At 29.7% G+C, this 8,218-nt stretch overlaps 1 protein-coding gene across 1 annotated transcript in view; it reads left to right on the top strand.

Annotated features, from left to right (window-relative positions):
- Window positions 1–2,453: 2,453 nt before the first annotated feature.
- LOC100167238 (head-specific guanylate cyclase) overlaps window positions 2,454–8,218 on the top strand; it is a 343,251-nt gene continuing 337,486 nt past the window's right edge. The window contains exon 1 of the mRNA XM_029487547.1: window positions 2,454–2,587. The gene's annotated coding sequence lies outside the window, so the exon portion shown is untranslated. The remainder of the gene's footprint in view (window positions 2,588–8,218) is intronic.

Raw genomic sequence — 8,218 nt, 5'->3', positions numbered from 1 at the left:
TACAGGGAAATATTAGTTTCCTGTTTTGTGCGGTGCATTTTACGTTTGCAACATCTAAATGACACCAACAAATATTGTTTTTCACGAACGAGGCAACTTACAAATTCTATTGACGAAAATTGTCTTTTGTTTCAGGAACAACTTTTTGAAAAAATAAATTATATATTTTATTGGTGGAACTTGATATTCGGTTTCAAACTATTCAAGGCAATATATTTTTTGAACTATACAATATGTCAGTGTGACTTGAAATTCGGTTACTTACATATAGTAATATTGTAAGTCTTATAATATTTATTGGACGATAAATACCAAAAAGAAAATTATATAATATAGTTACCATTGTATATACTTTATTAATCATTGTCACAATAGAAGCCACTAAAACCGTTTACCCAGAAGATTATTAATATATTTATTACTAAAACATGTTTTTTTTTTTAATTCTAAAATTATATTTTAACAACATGCATATGTTGTAAAACTTATTTCAATACAAAGTGACAATGATTCGGTTTGAAAAAATAAGTTAGGGATTATCCATAACTGTTATTTATATTACCAAGTATCTAAGTACATAGTATTTTTCTTAACTCATAGACACAAATAAACTTTCTGGAATTTAAAAAATAAATGCAAAATGATTTTTTTTTTTTAGTTGTAAACAATAAAATCATTTAACCTAACCTATTACCTACTATAATGACTTAACAACGCTAATAGAAACCATCCCCAATGTTATTATGGCAATCGATTTAGACAACTTAGGGAAAACAAAAAGTACTTGACTCTAATAATTTTGCTATATTGCTACATAGAGGTATACAGGGCTGAAGTTGAACAATAAAAAACAATAAATTCAACCAAAATTAATTTCCCTTAAATTTCGTTGTTCAAATATTATATTTTTGAACACCTACATAATACCTATATAGAATATATTTATTTAAAATTATGCAGGTATAGAGAAAATATTATTTATACTGCGTTATTTACTGACGGATAAAACAATTAAAAATTACTCAACAAATAGGTACATAAAAAAAATGTATCTAATGGAATATTATATTCGTGATTAATTTAAAAATTATATAATATTGGCAAGTTCAGATTTTGAAACAATTATTTTACGTAAAAACATGAAGCTTTTGTAAAATATTATGTAAAAGACTTATATTAGATAATAAAAAAATTGTCTATTATTTCATACCTATACTTTCAGGATCCATCTTTATGTATGCTATTTATACGTATTAAATAACACAGCGCTAAGAGCATATAAACGAATACTGTGTGTTTCTTATAAAACAATGATCCTAAAAAAAAATTGTCACTTATCCCCCAGCCTTCCATATAATTTTATATTAACATTTAAAAACGATTAGGGTATTATACTATCATAGGCACCAATGCGTAGTACTAATAATATTACACTATAATCATATGTGTATTTGAGAACTTGTTTTCACCGCTATGTCTTCTGCGCAACTGATCTTGGGTGGGAAAACGTTTGTATCTCTTCTATCATTCCAAATCTGGGAATTATGAAAAGATATTAATATGAAATTATTTTAGGTTCGTAATATCCAATTTTAGATTTAACATATATTATACATATATATATAATTATTTACTAAGCATACTACATTTCGGTTGTTAGCTCCATTGCATCAATTTTCATCGTAATATTTTGCCAAAAACATAATGTTTTCGAAAATTTTGATGTGATTAAAATTTAAATCGAAATTCTGACAATTAGTTACGAACATATCAATGATGATTTAAAAACTACAGTCATCATCAATCAATAATTAGTTTATAAGCATTTTATAGTTTGTAGAAAATGTCTCCGAGCTTAATAATTATTACCATAATTATTACTATAGTATATACTGATCATAACTTCTATACATTTTATAGACCAAAATATTTTACATATTTTATTTTATATTTCATCAGGACAAATAATCTGAAGTACCTACGTTATTAGTTTAATATCAGAAAAATGACTCGTTTGAATTTGGGCTTAGTGCTAACATCGAAATGGAAATCTAAGAGATGGTCTGACCGCAATGAGTACAAAAATTCCAAAAAACAGAAACCCGAAGAAAATAATATGCATTACGACACTATAGAGTGCCGCCGATACAGTGGTGTTTGTGGTGGTTTGGTGGGGGGAGACGTGTTCGACGAATCACACTTTATAATATTATCATAGTTATATAGCACAGTATAGTATCTTATTATTAATATTATTATTGTCACACGTGTCCGTCGTCGTCGTCGTCGTCATCGTCGTCCGATCGTGGGTGTGTGTGGGTAGGGGCAGTGTTTAGGACGGGGTGGTGGTGGTGGACGACCCACACGCCGACAACAACTATACTGTGCACCACCCGTGCACCGGTGGTGCAGGGGACCGGCGCAACGCGGACGACGGGTGTCGTGCCGCCGTCGCCTGCCCACCCGCGAGTTTCAAAAAACAGTGTGCTGCCGAATGGTTCATGTACGGTCGTACGTCCGCTGGTCTCGGTTCGATCCGCTGTCGTGATTGCCGCATGGTCACTCGTATCGCCGACGTCGTATAGAGGTAACTTATATTGCACAATAATAAATGTTATTTTTGTTATAAAAATATACCTACCTACCTGGGTTATAATATCACACGATACATATTATTATTTCGAGCAATGTTATCATATTATAATTTTACGATATTATAATAAACATAATAATATAATATTAATGTCCCAGGCCAAATCTCCGGAAGGGGCAAATCGAGAATTTTTTTTAAGGGGAAGGTGGTATAAATAACAAAACTTGATTATCGTCAGAAATATACCTATAACGATATTATACCTAGTTATTATTATTATTATTTTTTTTATTTGTGCTTGTCAAATACAATTTTCTTAATTGACGTATATGCTTGAGGAATAATAATAGGTATAATATAGTACATTGTCGATGTATAATATATATATATATATGTATATATAATATATATTTTAGTGTATAGCTATATTATAGTAGTTTTGTATATTATTATAATGCCAGTTCATATAGCTCTAATTTATCTCATGGATAAATCATCAAACCAAGAGCTCTCGTTCATTCAAATTATTTTAAAAATGTTATCGTACAATTTATTCAGCCATAAAACAAATTTTATGCGTTGCATGTGGGAAGTATATATGATATAATATATATATGTGTAGATAATATACATGTATATTTTAACGTTCAGTGGCATACTTTTAGAAACAAAACAATTTAGGAAGATAGGGTTTAAATCTAGAAATTGAGTGCATCTTATAAATGACCAAAATAAGTGATTTAAGAAAAAAATATGCCACGTCCGAAAAATTAGAGACCCCCTTAGTAAGCCACTAACCCTGACTCTATACCTACTCTTAAGGTTTGATCGGGACAACGAACTAAATCGTTTAACTAAATTTGGTTATCGGTTTAACTAAAATCGTTGTTGGTCGTAGTTTTTGTATAATATGGGTTCTCAGATATCCCACGGTGGCTTGGTTTAATAATGTATGGTAATTTATTTAGCGGTGTTATATATGTATTATATAGGTTATATTGACACGTGGAGTCTCGCAATTTACTTACTACCCCTTTACGAGGAGTAAACATATGTCAATTTCTCTCGCCACCGATCCATATACCTATTCACACCTTTCAAACCAGCTCTTTATTCCACCGTAACAACGTAAATCGTTATAATATTTTCACAAAGGAACAAATCATCTCTCTACTAATTTAGCCTTTTGGTTCGTTGTGTGTGTTTGACTCGTGAAAATCATGAAAACGCGTGCCCCCCTCCCCTAATTAGGGCAATACGATACTCAAAAGCTAAAACGCAGAGTATGAAATATTAATTACCCAACCTAAACAATTCTTATTTCTAGCTATTGAAGTACACCACAAAACAATTATAATAATACATAACTCGTAAACGTAAATAGTTATTTCGTCTAAGTAACGAAATCGTGTTCCGATAATTATTATTAATCGTCTATTATACGTACCTATTCTGTTGTATTATTATCTTAAACAACGAGTCTTATAATAATAATAATAATAGTATGTTACCCGCTTGGATGCGCATGTTCGGTGATTCCTACGGTGACTTTTCATCCACAGGAAACATTAATAATTTTGTTTAATCCTTTGACCGCGGTCTTGTACTCGCCCACATTTCGGTATTTCACTGAAAGTTTTATATAATAGGCCGATACATTTACATAATATTATTGTACTATTATATCATTACAGACATTTGTACCGTATAATAATTAATAAATTCGGGATCGAATTTATATTGTTTGATAATACTCGATAGTAATTTCACTGCGAGTTGTCGAAACAACGAACATAATATTTTAATATATTTTATCATATTATTATGTTGCAATAATAACGATTCTTCTCAGTGATCAAACGAACTGTGACGTCTATCTCGACTATCCTATTACTGTCTTCATACTATTTTGTCCTGTTTTTCTGTTACACATATCTATAATAATATTATGTGATTTTCCGATTGTAAAAATATGTAGGTACGGTAATGTCACGCATGCGATGTATGTGAAAAATCGTCAAGTTTTAGTCGTAGTGTGCTTCGAATTTCGGTTGAATATCATGTTCGAAATGATATCAAGTCTTAAATCTATTGGTATACCGCCTGTACGCATACCTGGTATAGATTAACCCTAATCCGTTTTTATTCGTCGATTCGCAGTAGGACTGTGTAAACATCTCTATAGATTACGGTTTTATGATTCGATCAATTTCTACATTTACCCACGCTCTATATCGATAGTTTTTAATCGCACACCTGTGGCTTCTCTTTATAAGCACTATACCTATACAAAATGCGTTTCATTAAAAAATCGCAACGTAAAAAAAAATTCTTCGCATTTTAAATATTTAAAACGTTGCATTTTGCATATTGTATATTATTATGTATGCGCGAATAACCAAAACGTGATATTGCCAATATTGGTATAAGAAACACCTGTGCACGTCGGGACAACGAATTTATAACTATATCACAATAGTAACTACCAAAATCCAAAAATGTCCGTAACGCTTTTACATTTTAAATTATGTATACTATTTGTTTTCTCTCAGGTATTTTTAATTTTCTAAAAAATATGTAATCTTTTGATATCCATAATATATGCGTGTACAAATATATACGTCAGGTGTTTTGTGAATTTCATTATTAATTAATTATTATTTTGTAGTTGAATATCAAACTTGTTTAGTTAAATAATACAACATAAGTAAAAGTAACGGGAAAAGTAAATATGAAATCAGTCTAAATAATCATGTACAATTTTGAATTGGTAAGTAGTTGCATAATAAACTTTTTGCAACACAACACAATTATAAATTATAATAGTATATTATCATTTTTACATGATAATGATGTTTGATTTACAATTACTTCAATGTATAAATTTAAAATTGCACAAAATGCAATGTTCTTCGATTAAAATAAAATAAATAATATTTATTTTGTAATTTATACTTATATCATTCTTAAAATCAATCAATTATACATTTAAAAAATACTCTAGGATAATTTATTATTTAAAACATTTCAAAAAACAATTTCTGTCGTAGTTATAGGCATGAATTATTCCACGGTAGAAAAACCCGTTTTTTTTTCTAAAAAGCTATAGTTTAAAAACTGTTTGTTTTTTTCAATAAATTATAAGCCTTTTTCGTATGAAAAAATGTTTACTCGTGTATTATGATTTCCGGAAAAGGTGTTTTACACTTGAGTGAAGTAAAATGTGAACAATGTGAAAATAGTAAAAATGGAGCATAGTATTCAAGTAGAAAATGCTATAAGATAAAAATATTGTGTAACAGTTTTAGACGTGTATCACAGTGTCGCATGACACAGAGTGTGACAGTATAATATATGAAAAAAAAGAAAATTAAATGTGTCCATTTGTGTTCAATTATTGCCTAATAAACGTTAGGGATCAAAATATGTGTACCGGTTATTAGGTATTTTTCATAACTCAAAATTTAAAAAAACCCAAAATATATGGATCGATAAAAAATTTGATATAGGTATACAAATAGTATATATTAAAATAACTAAAAAAATATACAATGTATCAAAAAAGGATAATAAAAGGATTGCTGAATCAAAAAAATTGAAAATTTACTCATAGACCATAAGTCATTTCATATTAGAAGTTCAAAAGTAATGATCATATAAAAATTAAAGGCACACATTTTTTTATAAGTATTTTAAATTTAAATGTTGACAAAATCCATCATAATCGCGAACATCATCAAATTATTTTGTATTTAAAAATGTATAATATAATGAAAAATGTGTATAGCTAAGAACTAAAAGTTCAAAACAAGGTTAAAATATTTATAAATATTATAAGTTATACCTATTTAACTATTGTAAATAATAGGTAATAACTTGGCAACAAAAAACAGCGGTAAAACGGAAATATTTACACGACACCAGTTTTGAATTAAATTTATTTTGATGTTTTTGTTGTAATTACAAATGATTAGGTAGGTAACCTTCATGATTTAAAATCTTAATCAAATACTCAAAGTACCTACATTTTATATAGACCTGATATTATAATGTCTAAAAAATTTTACATTTTTAAAAGTTTGCATAGTACCTACCTAATAACTTATGAATATAGCAAAATTACATTACAAATACAACATCTAAGACGTTACCAAATGTATTCATTTATTTTTTCCATTATTAAGTTATGTTTTGTTACTATTGTATGTATTATGATTTTTTTTCCTTTTTTTATTATGTTCGTGTTTAAAAAAAAAAAAAAATATTATATTAGTACTATTATTATTGGTGTACTATAAAACCGGACTGAACAAGAAGAAGAATATGAGTTCTAATATTTACTACGATAACCATAGGTGGTCTTAGGATTTGAATTTTGAAAGAAATTTAATCTCATATACATTTCAAACATAATATAACAAGCGATATAACATGGCTGATGGGCCTTTCGCTGATAAATTATTTATCTAAAAGCTATTTTAGAATAAATATGGCTTATAAAATCTATCCTAAGTGCACCTATAATTGTATAATTAATTTTAACTAATGCAATCTAAACTACGACCTGCAGCCACATTTTAATTGGTTGACGGAATATCACTTCGCGTGAAACTTAGTACACTAAGTACCGTGTTGGCAGCTATTTTAAGTCGTGGAAAAATAATTCAATTAATTTTAAACATTACTTGACTTTACTTTAATTTAATTTAAACACTAAAAAAAGTTAAATTCTTATTGGAAACAATTTACTGTGAAATATTACAATATAAATAAACTAATTCTATTCGATTAAACAGTGTACTATACACTATATGTATAGGCACAATCGTCGTCAACAATAAACAATACTAGCCAACACAGTATAATATCAATGTTATATGCAACATAGTGTTCACTGTTTATACTTCATAATAATATTATAGTAACAATAATGGGAGACGGGATGGCAGAGCGGTCAGCGGATTAAGGTATCGGTTGCGACTTGCGACGCACACCGGCGCCGGTTCGATAACGGCCGTGGGTGGCATTTTTCTTCGGGCAAGTCACGGTGTTCGGAGAAAAGTGCTGCCATCCTCCACCCGTACATGGCAGATACCTTCGGGTGCCCACTAAAAAATCTGCCAAAACTAAAAAACATACGTGTTTATAACTTACATTACCCAATGGCCTAAGTTGCCGTGGGTTAATTTATATATAAAAAAAACAAAATAATAATAGGGTATAACGTCATTGAAGGTACTTTAGGTATTACTTGTAGGTATATACAATAGTATATTGTGTGGCAAGGGCTGGAAGTGAGCAATTTCAGTCGCGGGCGACGTGTGTAGTGAGTCACATCGTGGGCCACATTTCACTAAAGACCGAAATTACCTTCCTACACGAGCCACACATACTATTTTTTATCACGCTTCTGCGTTCATCGATCATGACAAGTCGGCAGAGATAATGTACTATGCACTATGCACAGATATTCTATGCAACAACCAGACTACTCGGCGAAAACAATTTCATGAAAGAAAATTGTTTGCTCGTCATGCAGGGAGGTTATAATATGAATATAAGATATGTTGCCCACGATGTAGACAACCTAAAGTTTGTGTTTTGTAAGGACCGTGGTATATTTTT

This window comes from Acyrthosiphon pisum, chromosome A1 (assembly GCF_005508785.2).
Source record: "Acyrthosiphon pisum isolate AL4f chromosome A1, pea_aphid_22Mar2018_4r6ur, whole genome shotgun sequence".
Taxonomy (NCBI): Eukaryota; Metazoa; Arthropoda; class Insecta; order Hemiptera; family Aphididae; genus Acyrthosiphon; species Acyrthosiphon pisum.
The sequence above is the reverse complement of the archived record's forward strand: the minus strand, read 5'-3'. Positions and strand labels throughout refer to the sequence as shown.